General features: G+C 45.2%; 1 protein-coding gene and 2 long non-coding RNA genes across 3 annotated transcripts in view; all 3 read right to left on the reverse strand.

The window, feature by feature from the left end:
- Positions 1-739: 739 nt before the first annotated feature.
- Positions 740-5,727, reverse strand: LOC140693888 (uncharacterized). Its single transcript, XR_012069597.1, has 3 exons — positions 5,626-5,727; positions 2,364-2,436; positions 740-990 (listed from the first exon to the last, which is right to left on the reverse strand). It is a non-coding gene; the product is annotated as an uncharacterized lncRNA (long non-coding RNA).
- A 295-nt stretch (positions 5,728-6,022) lies between these two features.
- LOC140693887 (uncharacterized) lies at positions 6,023-11,115 on the reverse strand. The gene is made up of 3 exons (XR_012069595.1): positions 10,906-11,115; positions 7,646-7,718; positions 6,023-6,271 (listed from the first exon to the last, which is right to left on the reverse strand). It is a non-coding gene; the product is annotated as an uncharacterized lncRNA (long non-coding RNA).
- Positions 11,116-11,303: 188 nt separating this feature from the next.
- LOC140693700 (uncharacterized) overlaps positions 11,304-24,319 on the reverse strand; it is a 95,546-nt gene continuing 82,530 nt past the window's right edge. The window contains exon 19 of the mRNA XM_072957405.1: positions 11,304-11,551. The gene's annotated coding sequence lies outside the window, so the exon portion shown is untranslated. The remainder of the gene's footprint in view (positions 11,552-24,319) is intronic.

A 24,319-nucleotide genomic window follows, 5' to 3' on the forward strand; every position in this document is an offset into this window, starting at 1 on the left:
GATCAAAAGAGACAGGCAGTAAAGTGCACATTGGGGATTGTATCATTCCTAGGAATTTCAGCCCCCTTGAAACAAATGGATAGATGTCCCGTGAATGCGGGTGTTTCAGCAGAAATCAACCGACGGCTATGTATTGCGGGTGTGCCCATATTACAGGAAGAATAGTTTCCCTTAGTGGGTCTCTGTGTACTGTGAACTGTTAGAAAGTTTAAAGACGTGTGAAACATTCAACTGAAAATGGACACACTTCTTCCCTCCGTTGCTACAGTGCATACAGATCTGAACAAAAGGAAAGAGGGAAGAACAAAGGCCCATGGGACGCTAGTGGGTAGAATCACATTTACCTTAGGAACCTCTCGTCGGATGCAGCCCCTCCCCCAACACTGACAAGATGCAGCAGCCATTGGGGATGGCAGTTAGCGGTTGGATTCCAGGTGGAATGTTGGTGTGTACCGCGAGGCTTGTTGTGGCTGGTGGATCCTAGGTAACCGGGCAGAGTTCTGTGGGTGGATCAGTGCGATGGAGGGGCTGCCGCCCTCTGTGGAGCTTGGCTTAGGTCTTTGGTCCGGGAAGCTGTGTCAGTTCGAGATACTGCTGCTGCCCAAAGACCTGAGTTCACGGCTCAGTTTCCAGAACCTGAAAGGGCAGACAGTGGAAGATCTGCCTGTCTTCAGCTTACTGGAGAGGCTCCGAGGTCCTTTCAGACTTGCCCAGTCCTGTTGAAGTCGACTTTATGGGAGACACGAAGAGAAGCTGGCCGAAAATATGGCTGCACGGATTGAGGAGAGATGCGAACACATTGATGAGAGATGTTCTGCTACAATAGAGAATACTGGCCTGGAGACAGCTGTAGAGGATAGCAGGCTCGAAAGGCATTCATGAGACATATTGAACCTCGCTGATACTAGCAGAAACATACGGAGGGCCACCGTGGACTGGAGGAAGTTCCTCAATTCTCTGCTCCAAGAACGGGTCCAAGATCTCTGACGTCTAAAGAGAAGAGATGGCAGAGATGATAAAAACGCTCATGTTCTTGAAAGAGGTCAGATAATCCACACGACCCAAGGGGCAATTCCAAGCCATTCAGATCAAAGTGCACCAAGCCCAGGTAAGCCTTTTCCCAGGTTTGGGCCTAGCTATCAAGCACTTGCTCTTCCCTCCCCTCCACTCAGGCATCCATTTTGAGGGATCAGTACCTGAGCTGCAATGAAGCCAGTAAGAGAAGAGCAAGCCCCTCCTAGAATCAGAGTTCCTCTAGCTTCATCCTCTGTGAACAACAGGGAACCCCATAAAGGTCAAATACTCTCGTATGAAATAGATAGGAATTGAATACTTAGCTCCCACAAAGAAACGATGGCCTTCCGCTAGATTCAGCAAATGCTGGGTTCATGTCTTCTCTGGGGTGAAGGGAGTGTGGTAAGTGAGGGGAATCTTTGACTGAACTTGAATCTGTATTAGGCCTCCGTTTTTCAAGACAGTCTAGGTACATATTAGAAGTCAGATAGTGAACGGAACTGTAAAAGTCGCCAATGACATGAAAGACACAGCTTATGTGGACCGTCTTTCAATTGAGTCAAGCCCCCGGGGGCAATCGATCATGGGGGTGCAGACTTGGTTGCATTCAAGTGCTTTACCCAACATGATCGGATGATTAAGCGTTCTCATCACTGATAGAAGAACACCTGGTTCTCAGTAGCCTAGCATAGCTGCAGCAGGCTTCTCATAGCTATAATGCCTCTAGGTTCTTTGGATTCAAAGCTAAATGTATATATTTAGTTCGTTTCCTCTTGTATTTTCCTTGAGAGGGATGTTACACCTTGAAATGCCAACATTGACCAGTAGGTGTCATCGGGAGTAAAGGGCACCACATGCACAAGTGAATCCAAGCTTGGGGGTTATTTCATGTTTCCATTAGTTATTTCATGGTTCCTGTTGGTTTCGGAGGCTTCAACAGTAAAGAGTTGACATGACCCCTTTAAAAGTTCGGACTGCTAGTTTGCATTCTATCTGTCTATGTTTTCCTTAGAGCTGACAAAATGTTACCGAAATTGACAAGTCGGGCTTCTAGGTCGAATTAGTATGTTTCAGAAACTAACTTCATTTTCGTATAACTCCCAAAACATTTATATATATTCTATTAAATTTTTAGAGACTGCAAATGAGATATCAACACAATGTCAAAACTGGAGTCTTCGGACAATCCCTCCCACCACGGCTGTATAGAAACAAAGAGATAAAAAAAAATCACATTTCTGTGAAATGTATCTGGAAAGTGTTGATTCATCGATGCCCAGTTGACAGAGAAGCAGTGCAACCTGCGCTCACTCGCTCCCATGAACACAGCAATGGAAACATCCACTCACCCAGCCCTTGGCACAGGACACTTGCCGAAGAGAGGCCTGTTACTTCCAAAGACAGGATGAGGCCTCAGAACACCTGGAAGCAGGAGAAGGAAAAGCAGGGAATGGATACCAGTGCATGGTCTGAGCCCTGTTGATGGAGCAGTAAAGGTGAAACTCTCTTTAACTTGGACGCACACTCTCAAGCGGACAGGAGACATGGGACTGAAGGTGATGCGCTGAGTGTTAGAAGAGTGCACAGCAGATGCTTGGCTGACAGAACGCAAAGAATCCAGTGCAAAATATCCCCACAGTTGATTCTGAGACCAAGCTCCGAGCTGCCAAATTTGAGGTAGCAGAGGCAGCGTTCAGGGAGGGATAGGGCTACGGATGATGGCACACGCTGAGTCTCAGGGATCTGGAGTGCGTTGTGGGATGTGGTGGGTCCTATCAAGAGAGCAAACCGACCTGTGACCCCAATGAGCAAGCAACCACCCTGGCGCACGCAGTTGAAATTATCGATATGTCCCATGGCCACACCCAGTGCATCTGCAGGACCAGAGACCAATTTGGTCTTTTTGCCAATAGAGCATGTGTGGGGCTGAATCAGAGATATTGTGCATCGGGTCTGAGGGATCCAGGGGGCCTTGGGTTTGAATTCAGAATGAAAAGCCTTAGGATCTGCTACATTCATAACCTGGGCTGTGATTATGGTTTGGTTTGAGGCACAGGATGTGCAACAGCTCTGTGGTTGCCTTCGTGCACCCGTGCCACAAGGATGAGAGGACAAGGAAGTGTGGTCCAAGACCACAGCGTGAGAAGAGGAAGGATTTCCTTCAGTTTATCGCTCAAAAGCGGATGCTACATTTTGGATGGCACCGGCACGGTTCGGCAGCGAGGACACCAAGTTCGGGCTGCGGGATCATTCCAGCAGGCCCTGATGTGTGACATCCATAGATATGCTTCCACTGGTGTTTCTGTAGACAGAGAAGCTCTTGGAAGAACTGGTTTCAGTGGGACATTCCCGTGGCACTACAAAGCACAAGCGCACTCACACTCTGCTCTTCTAGAAACACTCCAAAATAACATAGAGTAGAATGCAGAGCTGAGAACCTTTAGAAGCTCCATTTCCACCAGAGGAAGTGTCCTGTGCTCTTTCAGATTTGTGAGATAAGCGTAATCAAAATGAGGTTATCCTAATCGAAATAGTATGGGGCATTCATCACAACAAAGGCAACACCAGCAATTGGAGATAGACCAGACAACACACACAGGAACAGGACATGGCATCAATGTCTAGGAAAATTTGTCCTCACAGAAATCCCATGCAATTGTGTAGAGCCAAGAGTCTAAACTTTTCACTTAACCAAGCCCTAGAAGTCTACATTAGATACCTGAAATTACCTGACCAGTAGAGATGAAGAAATACAGTAAAAGGAAAAGGAAGTACCATTTTCAGTTCCAAAGAGATTGAAGGCCCTAAAGATAAGCTTTCAGACAACTAGACTGCAAAACGCTCTCCAGAGCAAGTATTGAAAATGGAGGTGAGGGAAACACTGAAGAACAACAGTGTCTCAGAATCACAAAAGGCAGAATACCAGAAAAGGGGAAGAGAAAGCCTAAAGACGAGCCAAATAATATCAGAAAACTCAGTGGATGAGAAAATATCAGGGCTAACATTCCGTCCTAAGCAGACTAGATATTGCAGAGGGATGCGTGAATGACTTTGAAGACAGGGGAACAGACATCCCTCGGTCAGAAGCACACATAGGAAAGCAAGTGCAAACCAATGAAAACATCACTGTTGAATCCTGGTTTATGAGAGGCATGAAAGACTAAAATTCGAAAGAGTCCCAGATGGAAAAGCAAGAGATAAAGAAACAAACAATGTTTGAAAAGTTATGTGTAGAAAAATCAGACTGAAACTTGCTGAAAGCCAAGATAGAATCATCTAGGCGAATTCAGGAAGTACACAGCGTCCAAAAGAGGTGGAATCCCAATAGACTTAGCAGCAGCTGTATGATCCAAATCAACAAAGTTCATGAGCATCCCAGTGATTTAAAATGCGCCTGGAGGAAAGCAACATAGTCACAAGAGAACCTCCAGAGGGGTTTCAGCTGCTATCTCAGCAGCAATATTGCAGGACAGGGAGGAGTGCCAGGACATAGACCATAGCTTGAATGGCAAAATGCTGCCATCTAGGGTAGCCTATGCCACATGACCACCATTACTAATAACAGCAGAGCAAGAGAATGCCACAGACCTGCAAATCTTAAAAGAATTCAGCAGTTCGAAACTTATCCTAACAGATAGGTTGAGAATTCTCCCCTGAAGGGATAAGCAGCAAGATGAAATGGAAAGAAGAAAACCCTTATTGGAAATGCAAGAAGAGCATGAGTGGAAAAGAAGAAACAAGAAGAAAGCAAGGAGGACATCAAAACCCTAAAGATGGGAGAGGGAAGCAGGAAATCATAGGGGATTGGAAGCACTATCTTAAGGGAGTCAGCTTATATGACTCTCTGTTGGAAGCAAACGGAGAGATGCATGGCCTGACGTGTTTGCAAAACAAACGAGAAGCAGACCAAGAAAGAATCAAACAAACAAACCACACAAAAAGGGTAGGGTAACATGAATATTCAAAAGAAATTACTCAAGGTGATGTCAAGGATCATTCAGTACGCATCGACCCAGTATCGCGGCTTGAATGTACTCAGCACACCTGTATTCGGAAATCAGAGGCGTGCATTTATATTCGTAAATATTGATTCATATGAGCATATCGTGACCTAACCCAAATGCCGATTAGGAATCCAATGGATTCCTAGTCCGTGATATAGACTTGCAAGTCTTCCAACAGGATGAATGAATGCCATATTCTACACTACGTCGAGAAGAAATGGCACAAGCCTATAACAAGGAAAAGTAGCTCCGCAAAAGTGTACTAAGATCAAAAGAGACAGGCAGTAAAGTGCACATTGGGGATTGTATCATTCCTAGGAATTTCAGCCCCCTTGAAACAAATGGATAGATGTCCCGTGAATGCGGGTGTTTCAGCAGAAATCAACCGACGGCTATGTATTGCGGGTGTGCCCATATTACAGGAACAATAGTTTCCCTTAGTGGGTCTCTGTGTACTGTGAACTGTTAGAAAGTTTAAAGACGTGTGAAACATTCAACTGAAAATGGACACACTTCCCTCCGTTGCTACAGTGCATACAGATCTGAAAAAAAGGAAAGAGGGAAGAACAAAGGCCCATGGGACGCTAGTGGGTAGAATCACATTTACCTTAGGAACCTCTCGCCGGATGCAGCCCCTCCCCCAACACTGACAAGATGCAGCAGCCATTGGGGATGGCAGTTAGCGGTTGGATTCCAGGTGGAATGTTGGTTTGTACCGCGAGGCTTGTTGTGGCTGGTGGATCCTAGGTAACCGGGCAGAGTTCTGTGGGTGGATCAGTGCGATGGAGGGGCTGCCGCCCTCTGTGGAGCTTGGCTTAGGTCTTTGGTCCGGGAAGCTGTGTCAGTTCGAGATACTGCTGCTGCCCAAAGACCTGAGTTCACGGCTCAGTTTCCAGAACCTGAAAGGGCAGACAGTGGAAGATCTGCCTGTCTTCAGCTTACTGGAGAGGCTCCGAGGTCCTTTCAGACTTGCCCAGTCCTGTTGAAGTCGACTTTATGGGAGACACGAAGAGAAGCTGGCCGAAAATATGGCTGCACGGATTGAGGAGAGATGCGAACACATTGATGAGAGATGTTCTGCTACAATAGAGAATACTGGCCTGGAGACAGCTGTAGAGGATAGCAGGCTCGAAAGGCATTCATGAGACATATTGAACCTCGCTGATACTAGCAGAAACATACGGAGGGCCACCGTGGACTGGAGGAAGTTCCTCAATTCTCTGCTCCAAGAACGGGTCCAAGATCTCTGACGTCTAAAGAGAAGAGATGGCAGAGATGATAAAAACGCTCATGTTCTTGAAAGAGGTCAGATAATCCACACGACCCAAGGGGCAATTCCAAGCCATTCAGATCAAAGTGCACCAAGCCCAGGTAAGCCTTTTCCCAGGTTTGGGCCTAGCTATCAAGCACTTGCTCTTCCCTCCCCTCCACTCAGGCATCCATTTTGAGGGATCAGTACCTGAGCTGCAATGAAGCCAGTAAGAGAAGAGCAAGCCCCTCCTAGAATCAGAGTTCCTCTAGCTTCATCCTCTGTGAACAACAGGGAAACCCATAAAGGTCAAATACTCTCGTATGAAATAGATAGGAATTGAATACTTAGCTCCCACAAAGAAACGATGGCCTTCCACTAGATTCAGCAAATGCTGGTTTCATGTCTTCTCTGGGGTGAAGGGAGTGTGGTAAGTGAGGGGAATCTTTGACTGAACTTGAATCTGTATTAGGCCTCCGTTTTTCAAGACAGTCTAGGTACATATTAGAAGTCAGATAGTGAACGGAACTGTAAAAGTCGCCAATGACATGAAAGACACAGCTTATGTGGACCGTCTTTCAATTGAGTCAAGCCCCCGGGGGCAATCGATCATGGGGGTGCAGACTTGGTTGCATTCAAGTGCTTTACCCAACATGATCGGATGATTAAGCGTTCTCATCACTGATAGAAGAACACCTGGTTCTCAGTAGCCTAGCATAGCTGCAGCAGGCTTCTCATAGCTATAATGCCTCTAGGTTCTTTGGATTCAAAGCTAAATGTATATATTTAGTTCGTTTCCTCTTGTATTTTCCTTGAGAGGGATGTTACACCTTGAAATGCCAACATTGACCAGTAGGTGTCATCGGGAGTAAAGGGCACCACATGCACAAGTGAATCCAAGCTTGGGGGTTATTTCATGTTTCCATTAGTTATTTCATGGTTCCTGTTGGTTTCGGAGGCTTCAACAGTAAAGAGTTGACATGACCCCTTTAAAAGTTCGGACTGCTAGTTTGCATTCTATCTGTCTATGTTTTCCTTAGAGCTGACAAAATGTTACCGAAATTGACAAGTCTGGCTTCTAGGTCGATTTAGTATGTTTCAGAAACTAACTTCATTTTCGTATAACTCCCAAAACATGTATATAAATTCTATTAAATTTTTAGAGACTGCAAATGAGATATCAACACAATGTCAAAACTGGAGTCTTCGGACAATCCCTCCCACCACGGCTGTATAGAAACAAAGAGATAAATAAAAAATCACATTTCTGTGAAATGTATCTGGAAAGTGTTGATTCATCGATGCCCAGTTGACAGACAAGCAGTGCAACCTGCGCTCACTCGCTCCCATGAACACAGCAATGGAAACATCCACTCACCCAGCCCTTGGCACAGGAAACTTGCCGAAAAGAGGTCTGTTACTTCCAAAGACAGGATGAGGCCTCAGAACACCTGGAAGCAGGAGAAGGAAAAGCAGGGAATGGATACCAGTGCATGGTCTGAGCCCTGCTGATGGAGCAGTAAAGGTGAAACTCTCTTTAACTTGGACGCACACTCTCAAGCGGACAGGAGACATGGGACTGAAGGTGATGCGCTGAGTGTTAGAAGAGTGCACAGCAGATGCTTGGCTGACAGAACGCAAAGAATCCAGTGCAAAATATCCCCACAGTTGATTCTGAGACCAAGCTCCGAGCTGCCAAATTTGAGGTAGCAGAGGCAGCGTTCAGGGAGGGATAGGGCTACGGATGATGGCACACGCTGAGTCTCAGGGATCTGGAGTGCGTTGTGGGATGTGGTGGGTCCTATCAAGAGAGCAAACCGACCTGTGACCCCAATGAGCAAGCAACCACCCTGGCGCGCGCAGTTGAAATTATCGATATGTCCCATGGCCACACCCAGTGCATCTGCAGGACCAGAGACCAATTTGGTCTTTTTGCCAATAGAGCATGTGTGGGGCTGAATCAGAGATATTGTGCATCGGGTCTGAGGGATCCAGGGGGCCTTGGGTTTGAATTCAGAATGAAAAGCCTTAGGATCTGCTACATTCATAACCTGGGCTGTGATTATGGTTTGGTTTGAGGCACAGGATGTGCAACAGCTCTGTGGTTGCCTTCGTGCACCCGTGCCACAAGGATGAGAGGACAAGGAAGTGTGGTCCAAGACCACAGCGTGAGAAGAGGAAGGATTTCCTTCAGTTTATCGCTCAAAAGCGGATGCTACATTTTGGATGGCACCGGCAGGGTTCGGCAGCGAGGACACCAAGTTCGGGCTGCGGGATCATTCCAGCAGGCCCTGATGTGTGACATCCATAGATATGCTTCCACTGGTGTTTCTGTAGACAGAGAAGCTCTTGGAAGAACTGGTTTCAGTGGGACATTCCCGTGGCACTACAAAGCACAAGCGCACTCACACTCTGCTCTTCTAGAAACACTCCAAAATAACATAGAGTAGAATGCTGAGCTGAGAACCTTTAGAAGCTCCATTTCCACCAGAGGAAGTGTCCTGTGCTCTTTCAGATTTGTGAGATAAGCGTAATCAAAATGAGGTTATCCTAATCGAAATAGTATGGGGGTTTCATCACAACAAAGGCAACACCAGCAATTGGAGATAGACCAGACAACACACACAGAAACAGGACATGGCATCAATGTCTAGGAAAATTTGTCCTCACAGAAATCCCATGCAATTGTGTAGAGCCAAGAGTCTAAATTTCACTTAACCAAGCCCTAGAAGTCTACATTAGATACCTGAAATTACCTGACCAGTAGAGATGAAGAAATACAGTAAAAGGAAAGGAAGTACCATTTTCAGTTCCAAAGGGATTGAAGGCCCTAAAGATAAGCTTTCAGACAACTAGACTGCAAAACGCTCTCCAGAGCAAGTATTGAAAATGGAGGTGAGGGAAACACTGAAGAACAACAGTGTCTCAGAATCACAAAAGGCAGAATACCAGAAAAGGGGAAGAGAAAGCCTAAAGATGAGCCAAATAATATCAGAAAACTCAGTGGATGAGAAAATATCAGGGCTAACATTCCGTCCTAAGCAGACGAGATATTGCAGAGGGACGCGTGAATGACTTTGAATACAGGGAAACAGAAATCCCTCGGTCAGAAGCACACATAGGAAAGCAAGTGCAAACCAATGAAAACATTGCTGTTGAATCCTGGATTAAGACAAGGCATGAAAAACTAAAATTCGAAAGAGTCCCAGATGGAAAAGCAAGAGATAAAGAAACAAACAATGTTTGAAAAGTTATGTGTAGAAAAATCAGACTGAAACTTGCTGAAAGCCAAGATAGAATCATCTAGGCGAATTCAGGAAGTACACAGCGTCCAAAAGAGGTGGAATCCCAATAGACTTAGCAGCAGCTGTATGATCCAAATCAACAAAGTTCATGAGCATCCCAGTGATTTAAAATGCGCCTGGAGGAAAGCAACATAGTCACAAGAAAACCTCCAGAGGGGTTTCAGCTGCTATCTCAGCAGCAATATTGCAGGACAGGGAGGAGTGCCAGGACATAGACCATAGCTTGAATGGCAAAATGCTGCCATCTAGGGTAGCCTATGCCACATGACCACCATTTCTAATAGCAGCAGAGCTAGAGAATGCCACAGACCTGCAAATCTTAAAAGAATTCAGCAGTTCGAAACTTATCCTAAAAGAAAGGTTGAGAATTCTCCCCTGAAGGGATAAGCAGCAAGATGAAATGGAAAGAAGAAAACCCTTATTGGAAATGCAAGAAGAGCATGAGTGGAAAAGAAGAAACAAGAAGAAAGCAAGGAGGATATCAAAACCCTAAAGATGGGAGAGGGAAGCAGGAAATCATAGGGGATTGGAAGCACTATCTAAAGGGAGTCAGCTTATATAACTCTCTGTTGGAAGCAAACGGAGAGATGCATGGCCTGACGTGTTTGCAAAACAAACGAGAAGCAGACCAAGAAAGAATCAAACAAACAAACAACACAAAAAGGATAGGGTAACATGAATATTCAAAAGAAATTACTCAAGGTGATGTCAAGGATCATTCAGTACGCATCGACCCAGTATCGCGGCTTGAATGTACTCAGCACACCTGTATTCGGAAATCAGAGGCGTGCATTTATATTCGTAAATATTGATTCATATGAGCATATCGTGACCTAACCCAAATGCCGATTAGGAATCCAATGGATTCCTAGTCCGTGATATAGACTTGCAAGTCTTCCAACAGGATGAATGAATGCCATATTCTACACTACGTCGAGAAGAAATGGCACAAGCCTATAACAAGGAAAAGTAGCTCCGCAAAAGTGTACTAAGATCAAAAGAGACAGGCAGTAAAGTGCACATTGGGGATTGTATCATTCCTAGGAATTTCAGCCCCCTTGAAACAAATGGATAGATGTCCCGTGAATGCGGGTGTTTCAGCAGAAATCAACCGACGGCTATGTATTGCGGGTGTGCCTATATTACAGGAACAATAGTTTCCCTTAGTGGGTCTCTGTGTACTGTGAACTGTTAGAAAGTTTAAAGACGTGTGAAACATTCAACTGAAAATGGACACACTTCCCTCCGTTGCTACAGTGCATACAGATCTGAACAAAAGGAAAGAGGGAAGAACAAAGGCCCATGGGACGCTAGTGGGTAGAATCACATTTACCTTAGGAACCTCTCGTCGGATGCAGCCCCTCCCCCAACACTGACAAGATGCAGCAGCCATTGGGGATGGCAGTTAGCGGTTGGATTCCAGGTGGAATGTTGATGTGTACCGCGAGGCTTGTTGTGGCTGGTGGATCCTAGGTAACCGGGCAGAGTTCTGTGGGTGGATCAGTGCGATGGAGGGGCTGCCGCCCTCTGTGGAGCTTGGCTTAGGTCTTTGGTCCGGGAAGCTGTGTCAGTTCGAGATACTGCTGCTGCCCAAAGACCTGAGTTCACGGGTCAGTTTCCAGAACCTGAAAGGGCAGACAGTGGAAGATCTGCCTGTCTTCAGCTTACTGGAGAGGCTCCGAAGTCCTTTCAGACTTGCCCAGTCCTGTTGAAGTCGACTTTATGGGAGACACGAAGAGAAGCTGGCCGAAAATATGGCTGCACGGATTGAGGAGAGATGCGAACACATTGATGAGAGATGTTCTGCTACAATAGAGAATACTGGCCTGGAGACAGCTGTAGAGGATAGCAGGCTCGAAAGGCATTCATGAGACATATTGAACCTCGCTGATACTAGCAGAAACATACGGAGGGCCACCGTGGACTGGAGGAAGTTCCTCAATTCTCTGCTCCAAGAACGGGTCCAAGATCTCTGACGTCTAAAGAGAAGAGATGGCAGAGATGATAAAAACGCTCATGTTCTTGAAAGAGGTCAGATAATCCACACGACCCAAGGGGCAATTCCAAGCCATTCAGATCAAAGTGCACCAAGCCCAGGTAAGCCTTTTCCCAGGTTTGGGCCTAGCTATCAAGCACTTGCTCTTCCCTCCCCTCCACTCAGGCATCCATTTTGAGGGATCAGTACCTGAGCTGCAATGAAGCCAGTAAGAGAAGAGCAAGGCCCTCCTAGAATCAGAGTTCCTCTAGCTTCATCCTCTGTGAACAACAGGGAACCCCATAAAGGTCAAATACTCTCGTATGAAATAGATAGGAATTGAATACTTAGCTCCCACAAAGAAACGATGGCCTTCCGCTAGATTCAGCAAATGCTGGGTTCATGTCTTCTCTGGGGTGAAGGGAGTGTGGTAAGTGAGGGGAATCTTTGACTGAACTTGAATCTGTATTAGGCCTCCGTTTTTCAAGACAGTCTAGGTACATATTAGAAGTCAGATAGTGAACGGAACAGTAAAAGTCGCCAATGACATGAAAGACACAGCTTATGTGGACCGTCTTTCAATTGAGTCAAGCCCCCGGGGGCAATCGATCATGGGGGTGCAGACTTGGTTGCATTCAAGTGCTTTACCCAACATGATCGGATGATTAAGCGTTCTCATCACTGATAGAAGAACACCTGGTTCTCAGTAGCCTAGCATAGCTGCAGCAGGCTTCTCATAGCTACAATGCCTCTAGGTTCTTTGGATTCAAAGCTAAATGTATATATTTAGTTCGTTTCCTCTTGTATTTTCCTTGAGAGGGATGTTACACCTTGAAATGCCAACATTGACCAGTAGGTGTCATCGGGAGTAAAGGGCACCACATGCACAAGTGAATCCAAGCTTGGGGGTTATTTCATGTTTCCATTAGTTATTACATGGTTCCTGTTGGTTTCGGAGGCTTCAACAGTAAAGAGTTGACATGACCCCTTTAAAAGTTCGGACTGCTAGTTTGCATTCTATCTGTCTATGCTTTCCTTAGAGCTGACAAAATGTTACCGAAATTGACAAGTCTGGCTTCTAGGTCGATTTAGTATGTTTCAGAAACTAACTTCATTTTCGTATAACTCCCAAAACATGTATATAAATTCTATTAAATTTTTAAAGACTGCAAATGAGATATCAACTCAATGTCAAAACTGGAGTCTTCGGACAATCCCTCCCACCACGGCTGTATAGAAACAAAGAGATAAATAAAAAATCACATTTCTGTGAAATGTATCTGGAAAGTGTTGATTCATCGATGCCCAGTTGACAGAGAAGCAGTGCAACCTGCGCTCACTCGCTCCCATGAACACAGCAATGGAAACATTCATTCACCCAGCCCTTGGCACAGGACACTTGCCGAAGAGAGGTCTGTTACTTCCAAAGACAGGATGAGGCCTCAGAACACCTGGAAGCAGGAGAAGGAAAAGCAGGGAATGGATACCAGTGCATGGTCTGAGCCCTGCTGATGGAGCAGTAAAGGTGAAACTCTCTTTAACTTGGACGCACACTCTCAAGCGGACAGGAGACATGGGACTGAAGGTGATGCGCTGAGTGTTAGAAGAGTGCACAGCAGATGCTTGGCTGACAGAACGCAAAGAATCCAGTGCAAAATATCCCCACAGTTGATTCTGAGACCAAGCTCCGAGCTGCCAAATTTGAGGTAGCAGAGGCAGGGTTCAGGGAGGGATAGGGCTACGGATGATGGCACACGCTGAGTCTCAGGGATCTGGAGTGCGTTGTGGGATGTGGTGGGTCCTATCAAGAGAGCAAACCGACCTGCGACCCCAATGAGCAAGCAACCACCCTGGCGCGCGCAGTTGAAATTATCGATATGTCCCATGGCCACACCCAGTGCATCTGCAGGACCAGAGACCAATTTGGCATTTTGCCAATAGAGCATGTGTGGGGCTGAATCAGAGATATTGTGCATCGGGTCTGAGGGATCCAGGGGGCCTTGGGTTTGAATTCAGAATGAAAAGCCTTAGGATCTGCTACATTCATAACCTGGGCTGTGATTATGGTTTGGTTTGAGGCACAGGATGTGCAACAGCTCTGTGGTTGCCTTCGTGCACCCGTGCCACAAGGATGAGAGGACAAGGAAGTGTGGTCCAAGACCACAGCGTGAGAAGAGGAAGGATGTCCTTCAGTTTATCGCTCAAAAGCGGATGCTACATTTTGGATGGCACCGGCACGGTTCGGCAGCGAGGACACCAAGTTCGGGCTGCGGGATCATTTCAGCAGGCCCTGATGTGTGACATCCATAGATATGCTTCCACTGGTGTTTCTGTAGACAGAGAAGCTCTTGGAAGAACTGGTTTCAGTGGGACATTCCCGTGGCACTACAAAGCACAAGCGCACTCACACTCTGCTCTTCTGGAAACACTCCAAAATAACATAGAGTAGAATGCAGAGCTGAGAACCTTTAGAAGCTCCATTTCCACCAGAGGAAGTGTCCTGTGCTCTTTCAGATTTGTGAGATAAGCATAATCAAAATGAGGTTATCCTAATCGAAATAGTATGGGGTGTTCATCACAACAAAGGCAACACCAGCAATTGGAGATAGACCAGACAACACACACAGGAACAGAATATGGCATCAATGTCTAGGAGAAATTGTCCTCACAGAAATCTCTTGGAATTGCGTCGAGCCAAGTGTCTAAAATTTTCACTTTAAAAAGCCCTAGAAGACTACATTAGATACTTGATATTACGTTATCAGTAGATTTGAAGAAGTACAGTAAAAGAAAGAATAAGTACCATTTTCAGTTCCAAAGATATTGAAGGCCCAAAAGATAAGCTTTCAAACAACTAGACTGCAAAACGCTATCCAGACCAAGTGTTGAAAATGGAGGTCAGGAAATCACTGAAGAACAACAGAGTCTCAGAATCACAAAAGGCATAATACCAGGAAAGGGGAAAATAATGTCTGAAGACGAGCCAAAATATATCAGAAAACTCAATGGATGTGAATATATCAGGGCTAAAATTCAGTCCTTAGCAGACTAGATAATGCAGAGGGACGCGTGAATGACTGTGAACACAGGGGAACAGAAATCCCTCGGTCAGAAGCACACATAGGAAAGCAAGTGCAAACCAATGAAAACATTGGTGTTGAATCCTGGGTTAAGACAGGGCATGAAAGACTAGAATTCATTAGAGTCCCAGATGGAAAAGCAAGAGATAAAGAAACAAAAAATGTCTGAGAACTTATCTGTAGGAATATCAGACCGAAACTTGCTGAAAGCCAAGAAAGAGTCATCTATGCAAATTCAGGAGGTACACAGCGTCCAAAGGAGGTGGAATCCCTATAGACCTACCAGCAGCGCTATGATTCAAATCAACAAAGTTCACGAATATCCCATTGATTTAAAATGCACCTGGAGGAAACGACATAGTCACAATGGAACCTCCAGAGAGGTTTCAGCTGATATCTCGGCAGCAATATTGCAGGACAGGGAGGAGTGCCAGGACATAATTCACATCCTGAATGGGAAAATGCTGCCATCTAGGGTAGCCTATGACACATGACCGCCATTTCTAATAACGGCAAAACTAGAGAATTTCACAGACCGGCAAATCTTAAAAGAATTCAGCAGTTCAAATCTTATCCTACAAAAATGGTTGAGAAATCTACCCTGAATAAAATATCAGCAAGGTGAAGTGGAAAGAAGAGACCTTTATTGGAAATGCAAAAAGAGCATGAGTAGCAAAGAAGAAACAAGAAGAATGCAAGGAGGACATCAAAACCCTAAAGTTGGGAGAGGGAAGCAGGAAATCATTGGTGATTGGAAGCACTATCTTAAGTGAATCAGCTTATATGACTCTCTGAAGCGAACCGAGAAATTCATGGCCTGATGTTTTTGCAAAACTAACGGTATGCAGACCAACAAAGATTCAAACAAACAAACAAACAAGCACCAACTGTGTATGGTTGGCTGACATATACCAAAGGAACCATGATTATTCAAAAGAAAATACTCAAGGTGATGTCAAGGATCGTTCAGCACGCATCGACCCAGTATAGCGGCTTGCATGTACTCAACACACTTGTATTTGGAAATCAGAGGCGTGCATTCATATTCGTAAATATTGATTCTTAAGAGCATATCGTGACCTAACCCAAATGCCGATTTGGAAGAAAATAGAGTCCTAGTCCGTGATATAGACTTGCATGTCTTCCAACAGGAAGAATGAATGCCATATTCTTCCCTACGTTGAGAAGAAATGGCATAAGCCTATAACAAAAACAATTAGCTCTGCAATAGTGTACTAAGGGCAAAAAAGACAGACAGTAAAGTGCACATTGGGGTTGGTTTCATTTCTAGGAATTTCAGCCCCCATGAAACAAATGGATCCATGTCCTGAGAGTGCGGGTGTTTCAGCAGAAATCAACCGACGGATATGTGTTCCGGGTGTACGGATATTATAGGAACATAAGTTTCCTTTATTGGGTCTCTGTGTGCTGTGAACTGTTAGAAAGTTTAAAGACGTGTGAAACCATTAACTGAAAATGGACACACTTCCCTCCGTTGGTACTGTGCATACAGATCTGGACCAAAGAAAGAGGGAAGAAGAAAGGCCCATGGGATGCTAGTGGGTAGAATCACATTTACCTTAGGAACCTCTCGTCGGATGCAGCCCCTCCCCCAACACTGACAAGATGCAGCAGCCATTGTGGATGGCAGTTACCTGTTGGATTCCAGGTGGAATATTGTTGTGTACCGTGAGGCTTGTTGTGGCTGGTGGATCCTAGGTAACCGGGCAGAGTTCTGTGGGTGGATCAGTGTGATGGAGGTTCTGCCTCCCTCTGTGGAGCTTGGCTTAACTCTTTGGTCCGGGAAGCTGTGTAAGTTCGAGATACTGTTGCTTCCCTATGGCCTGTGTTCACGGGTCAGTTTCAGAAACTTTAAGAGCAGACAGTGGAAGAAATGCCTGTCATCATCTCACTGGTGATTCTCCGAGGTACTTTCAGAATTGCCCAATCCTTTAGAATTTGACTTTATAGGAGACACGAAGTGAATCTGGCAGAAAAGATATCTGCACGGATTGAGGAGAGATGCGATCTCATTGATGAGATTTGTTCTGCTACAATGAATAATACTGGCATGGAAACAGCTGTAGAGAATACCAAGCTTGGAAGACATTCATGGACATATTGAGCCTCGTTGATACTGTCATTAACATGTGGAATGTGAACGTGCACTTGAGGAAGGTACTTAATTCTCTGCTCCAAGTACGTGTCCAAGATTTCTTCCATCCAAAACATAAGAGAAGATAGAAATGATAGAAGCTCTCATGTTCTTCGAAGATGTCTTTAAATTCCAAACGTTCCACGGGGCATTTACAAACCACTCAGACGACCAAGCACCAAGCCCTGCTAAGCCTTTTCCCAGGGTTGTTCCTTGCTCTCAAGCACTTGCTTTTCCCTCCCCTTCACTCAGTTATACATTTCAGAGAATCAGCCCTTGAACTGCATTGAAGCCAGTAGGAGCACAGGAAGACCCTCCTAGATTCAGAGTTCCTCCACCTTCACATTCTGTGCACAACAGTGAAATCCTCCATGGTCAACTACTCTGGACTAAAATAGGTTGGTTTGAATTCTTAGCTCACACTGTGAAATGATGATCTTCCCCCAGGTTCAGATCATGCTGGGGTTATATGTACTTTGGTGTGAAGGGTGTTTTGTAAGTGAGTGGATTCTTTGCCTGAATTTGAATATTTATTTATCCTCAGTTTTTCAAAACAGTATTTGTAACTATTATAATTCTGTTATTGAAATAAAGTGTAATTGTTGGCATAGATATGTAGTGACACATTTTTTGTGGACCATTTTTCCCTTCAGGCATGTACCGGGCGCAAATATGTGGTTGCCATATTTGTCAGGTTTAATTGTGTTTCTCAACATAATTGGATGATTAAACATTCTCATCTTTCATAGAAGAGCACATGATTCTCAATAGCCTAGCAAAACTTTTGCAGTGTTCTCGTATCTATAATGTCTCTAAGTGCTATTGAAACCAAGCCTATATAAAAATACATTGTTTGGGTTTCTTTGTGCTTTCCTAAATAGTAATGTTGCCCCTTGAATCGCCAACATTGACCAGTATGTGCCATTATTAGGAAAGGGCACCACATGAACAATGGAAACCCATGGTTGTGGTTGTTAATGATTCTAAGAATTATTTCATTGTTTTTCTTAGTGTTGGAAGCACCAAGAGAAAAGTGTTGACCTGCCTCCTTCATGAATTTTGGCTGCTAACTAATATTTTCTGTGTATTTTTCTTATTTGGGTATTTCAAGCTGATACCTAAATATGGCAACTCTGTCTTGTAGTTAGATTTAGTATATTTCTAAAACTATCTTTATTTTGATACACTTCCCATAGTATGTAATTCAATTCTGTTAACTATTTGAAAGTCTGCAATGGAGGTATGTACACATTGTCAGACCTGGAGTCTTCGATCACATCCTTCCACCACTGATATAGAGAAATATTGCTAAATAAGGATCAAGTGTCTGTGAGTTATGTCTAAATTGTGTTAATTTATCCATGCCAAACTGGCAGAGTACCAGTGCAAACTTCGCTCACTCTCTCCCATGTATACAGCAAGACAAACATCCACTCTCCCGGCCCTTGGCTCAGGATCCCTGCTGAATAATGGCCAAACATCTCTTACTTCAAAAGTCAGAAAGAATTCTCACATAACCTGGAAAGAGTAGAAGGCAAAGTAGAGAATGGAAATCAGTGCAGGACCTGACCTTTGGTGAAGGAGCAGTAAAGGGAAACTGTGTTTTACTGGGATGCACACTCTAAAGTGGACAGGTCATTTAAGATGGAAGACGATGCCCTGAGGGTTAAAAGAGTGCATAGTGGACGTTTGATTGACATAACTGAAAGCAATAATCACAAAATTTCTCTGCAATTGATTCCCAGACCAATACTCCATCTGCCAATTTTGAGCTAGGAGTGCCTGTGGAATCTGTGTGTTAAGGGTGTGGCTGATGGCACAAATTTATTCCCAGGGGTTTGGAGATTGTTTTGGGCTGTGGTTGGTACTATCTAGAGAACAGATCTGCCTGGGTCCTCTCTTAATATTAAATCTGCTGGCATATGTGTTGTGGATTAGCTTAGTAACCCAGGGCCTTAGTCACAGCATTTTCACATCCACAGTATAATTGCTCATTTTCTCCATAAAGGAGAAATGGTCTCAATCAGAGCCATCTTTATCTGGTTTCTAGAATCCAGGGCAATTTAGTGTTGAAATAAGATTCTATAGCCAAAAGATCTGCAACTTTCATAGGAAGGATTGAAATTTCTTATTGTCCAGTGCAGAGGTTTTTGAAATGCTCCATGCTTGCCTTTGAGTTCCCATGCCTTATTGACAAGAGTTCTTGGAGCAGAGATCTGATGAAAAATAGGAGAATTTGAAGCCTTTCCATCAACCTTGCCTACCACATGCTAATGCAACTATAGTTGTGGTGCTGACCCAGTACTACACTTAGGACCCAATTGTGGCACTGCAGGATTGTTTCAGCAGTTTCTAATGTGTGACATCATTAAATTTGTTTCCACTTTTGTCTTTGTTTGCAGAGAACCTGAGGGAACCCATTATAAAATTTTGACTTTTCCGTGGCAAGAGTGAGGACGAATGCACTTTCATGAGTGTGTATTGGAACAATTCCCTCTCCACATATCCAGCCTGCAGCCCAGAAACCATTTGGAAACCTCTATTCCAGCAAAAATTGGTAGTCCCAGCACTGTCAGAGCTATGATAAACATTTAACCAAAATGACACTCTGCTAACTTTACTAGAATAGGTTATATTCACCACAACAAAAACCGCAGTAGCAATCATAGATATAACAGGAAACAGACACAGAAGGAATGCATGGCATCATTACATACCAAAAACAATCCTCACAGCATTAAAACTAAATGTGCACAGAAATGATTTCACTTACAAAAGCCGTTCAACTCTATAATAGATAACTGATAATCCTTAACCCATAGCGATAGAGAGATATAATAAAGTTAAAAGAACTATTCCAAATTTTCAAAAGACAGGAGTCTCCTGAAAGAACATCCAATGTATTAGACCCCCAAAATTTACTAGAACATGACTTGAAAAGGGAGGACATAAAACACTGAAGGAAATCTTGAGTCTATGAATACAAATGCAGGCTAGTATAAATGGAAAGAGAAACACTTTAGATGAGCCAAATATAATCAGAAAACTCAATGGTGAGAATAGCTAAGCTAAAGACAGTCCAAATCGGACTAGATAATGCACAGGAACAAATAAATGACTTAGAAAACAGGATAATCACAATCACTCAGTCAGAACACGACATAGAAAAGCTAGTGAAAAGCAATGCAAGCAATGCAACTGAAACCTGGGATAAGAGAAAACATACCAGTGTATGACTCATAGGGATCCCACATGGAAAAGAATAAAGACAAATGATTTGAAAAGGTATTTGAAGAAATCAGACTGAAATTTTCTTAAACCAAAGATAGAACCGGCTATCTCAACACAGCAAGCACAGAGCGTCCAAGCATAATGAACCCCAGTAGGCCTAGAACAATATGTATTCTAATTTAAATGGCCAAAATTGATAATAAGGAAATGATTCTAAATTCACCAAAATAGAAACAAGTGCATTGCAAGAGAACTTTTTAATGTCTTCAGCTGATTTCTCAACAGATAGATTGGTATTTTTTTCTTCCCTCTTTCCTTTTGTGTTGATCTCTATTCCAAGAACTGATGAAAGGCAGATTCCTTCAGTGTAAACAAGATGAATGGGCAGAGATTCTAAAAGTGTTCAAGTTCTTGGAAGAGGTCATCAGAATCAACACATCTCAAGGGTCTTTTTCAGAGAATACAAGAGACCATGCACCAAGCCCTGTTTATCCTTTTCCCAGGAGTGGGCCAATGTATTAAGACTTGCTGTTCCTTCACACTCAACCAGCCATGCAGGTATAACCTCAGTCTGCTACTGCAGGAGAATTAGAGCCAGGTCCAATTTTACCAATACTGTAGGGAGAACCTGAGCCTGCTACTGCAGGAGAGACAGCACTGTGTCCCATTTCACCAATCTTTCAAGGAGACCCTAAGCCTACTCCTGCTGGAGACTCAGAGCCGAATCACATTCCACCAGCTGCGTAGGAAGACCATCATGCCTTCACTTGCAATGGATCCAGGAATGTGTCCAATTACACTAGCCTTGTAGGGAGACCTTGAGCCTGTTCCTGCAGGAGAAACAGATCTCTGTCGTATTCCACCATCCCTCCAGGAAGATGCAGGGCCTCCTCCTGCAGGAGACTCAGGAATTGGTCCAATTTCACCAGTCCTGCAGGAAGACTCTGAGCCAATTCCTGCAGGAGACCCAGGACTGGGTCCCATTCCATCAATCATGCACTAAGACCTTGAAGTGGGTCCAATTCCACTAGCCTTGCTGGGTGACCCACAAGCCTGATCCTGCAGGAAAATTAGAGATATGTCATATTCCAGAAGCCCTGCAGGAAGACTGAAAGCCTGCTTCTGCAGGAGACCCAGGAATAGGTCCAAATACGCCAGCCTTGCTGGGAGAGCACAAACCTGATCCTGCAGGTGATACACAGTGAGGTACAATTCCAACAGCCCTGCAGGGATATCCTGAGGCCACTTCGGCAGGAAACACATGACTGGGTCACATTCCAATACCCCAGAAGGGAGACCGTGAGCCTGCTACTCCAGGAAAGCCAGAACTTAGTCCTATTCCACCAAACCTGCAGTCAAACACTAAGACTGCATCTGCAGAAAACACAGTGCGGGTCACATAACACCAGCCCTGTAGTGAGACTACAAACCTGCTCCTGGGGGAGACCAAGCCATTCACAGAGAATATGAGCCAGCTCCTGCAGAAGAACAAGAGTTGTGTGACATTCTACCAGCTCTGCAGGTAATCCATAGGCTTGCTCCTGCAGGAGACAGACATCCCAGTCCAATTCCATCAGCCTCTCCAGGGAGAACCCCAGCCTCCTCCTGCAGGAGAGCCAGAACTAGATCCCATTCCACCAACCCTGCATGGAAACACTGAGCTTGCTCCTGCAGCATACCCACAGCCAAGTCATATTCAATAAACCCTCCAGGGAGACACTGAGCCTGCAATTGTAAGAGACCCAGGACTGGGACCAATTCCAACAGCTCTCCAGGGAATCCCTCACCTGCTCCCATAGGAGACTAAGAGCCATCAGTTCTGGTGGGGTCCCTGAGCCTGCATCTGCAAAAGAACCACAGGGTGGAGTCACATTCCACCAGCCCTGCAAAGAGAACAGAACCTGCTACTGCAGGAGACACAGGACTATGTCCCATCCCACCAACCTTGCAGGGATACCCTGAGCCTTGGACCAAGGAATGGGACAAATTCTGCTAACCTTCTAGGGAGACCATGAGCTTCTCCTGCAAGAGAACCAGAGATGGGTCATATTACAGTATTCTTCCAGGAAGAACCAAGGCCTGCTCCTGCAGGAGATGCAAGAACAGGCCCAATTCCACCAGCCTGAAGGCAGAGTCCAAATCTGTTCTGGCAGGTGACCTAGAGAAGGGGCCCATTCCACCAGCCCTGCAGGGAGACTCTGAGCCTACTACTACAGGAGACCCAGGAATGGGTCCCACTAAACCAACCCTGAAGGGAGACACAGAATCTACACTTGCAGGAACCACAGAGCCAGGACACATTTCATCAGCCCTGTAGTGACCCCTGAGCTGGGTCCAATTACACTATCCTTGCAAGGAGACTCTGTGCCTACTCCTGAAGCAGAACCAGTGATGGGTCATGTTCCAACAGCCCTGCAGGAAGACCTGGAGCTGCTTCTGCAGAAGACTCAGGACAGGGTCTGATTCCACCATCCCAGCAGTGAGAAAACTAGCCTGCTCCTGCAAGTGACCAAGGTCTGAGTCATATTCAACTAGCCATGCAGGAAGGACATAAGCCTGCTGTTGCAGGAAACTCAGAACCATGTGCCATTCCAGCAACACTGCAAGGAGACTCTGAGCCTGCCCCTGCAGGAAACAGAAACCCAGTCACATTCCACAAGCCCTACAGGGATACCAAAGCCTGTACATGTAGGAGACCCAGGCCTGGGACCAATTCTACCAACCCTGTGGAAAGACCCTGAATCAGCTCTAGCATTAGACTAAGAGCCATGTCACATTCCACCAGCCCTACAGGTAATTTATCAGCCTGCAACCTACACCTTCAAAAGACCCAAGAATTGGACCAATTCCAATGGCACTGCAGGGAGACCATGAGCCATGTCCAATTCCACTAGCCCTTCAGGAAGGCCCCAAGCCTACTCCTGCAGGAGAACCTGAGATTGGTCATGTTGCAACATGAGCCTGCTCCTCCAGGAGACCCAGGACTATGTCCCATCCACCAGCCCTGCAGGGAAACCCTGAGACTGTCCCTTCAGGAGAACCACAACTGGGTCACATTTCACTAGCAATGCAGGGAGACTTAGAGCCTACACCTTCAAGACACCCAAGAATTGGAACAATTCCAGCAGCACTGCAGGGACACCATTAGCCAGGTCCAATTCCACTAGCCCTGCATGTAGACCCCGAGCATGCTCCTGTAAGAGACTCAGCAATGGGTCTCATTCCACAAGTCTTGCAGGGAGAAACTCTTCCTGTTTCTGCAAGAGACCAACAGCTGAGTCACATTTCACCAGCCCTGAAGGGAGACCCCAGTCCTGCACCTGCAAAGGACCTAAGACTGGAACAAAATCGACTAGCCCTGTAGGGGGACCCTGAGCCTGCTTCTGAAAGAGAATCAGAGATGGGTCATATTCCAACAACCCAGCAGGGACAGTCCAAGCCTGCTCCTGCAGGAGTTATAGAGCAGGGTGAAATTGCAAAACCTTGCAGGGACACCCTGAATCTGCTGCTGCAGGAGAAAAATGATGGGGTCTCATTCCACAAGCATTACAAGGATACCCTGAGCCTGGTCTTGCATGAGATCCTGAGCTGGCTCCTTCAGGAGACCCAGGACTGTGTCCCATTCTAACAACCCTGCTGGGGAACCCGAGCCTGCACCTGCAAAACACACAGGACCGTGTCACATCCCACCAGCTTTTCAGACTGTAAGACTAGCCCTACAGGAGACCTAGAACCAGGTTACATTACCAGTCCTGCAGGGAGACCCTGAGCCTGATTTTGTAGCTCCCCCTGCACCTACACACATACTTCTATGAGACCCAGAGCCAATTCAGGCATCACCACCCCTACGGGCTGAGATGTCTCTGCAACCACCAACACTGTCATCTAATTCTAAGAATCAACCCACTCTCAGACCCGAACTTTACTTCCCTTCTCCTGGCATCATTTTTGTTTCTTTTTTCTGTCATTTCCTTGTTTTCTTTCATGTCATTTAGAGTACCATCTATTTTTATGTTTTAAGTTTACCATAATAAAATTTAGATGTTTTTCCATTTTAAATTGTGCAATTCAGGAGCATTAAGTGCATTCACAATGCTGTGTAACCATCGTCACTGTCTAGTTTCAGACTGTTTCTTTCCTCAAAATAAAACCCCGTATCCAAAGCACACATCCTCTTTTCTCCCTCCCCCAACCCCTGACAAGCCCTAATCCTCTTTCTCTCTGTGTGTCTTTCCCTACACTGGATGTTCCCTATCAATGAAATCATACAAAAGATGGCTGTTTGTGTCTGCTCTCATATTTTAAC

The sequence above is a fragment of the Vicugna pacos genome, unplaced genomic scaffold, assembly GCF_048564905.1.
Source record: "Vicugna pacos unplaced genomic scaffold, VicPac4 scaffold_20, whole genome shotgun sequence".
Taxonomy (NCBI): Eukaryota; Metazoa; Chordata; class Mammalia; order Artiodactyla; family Camelidae; genus Vicugna; species Vicugna pacos.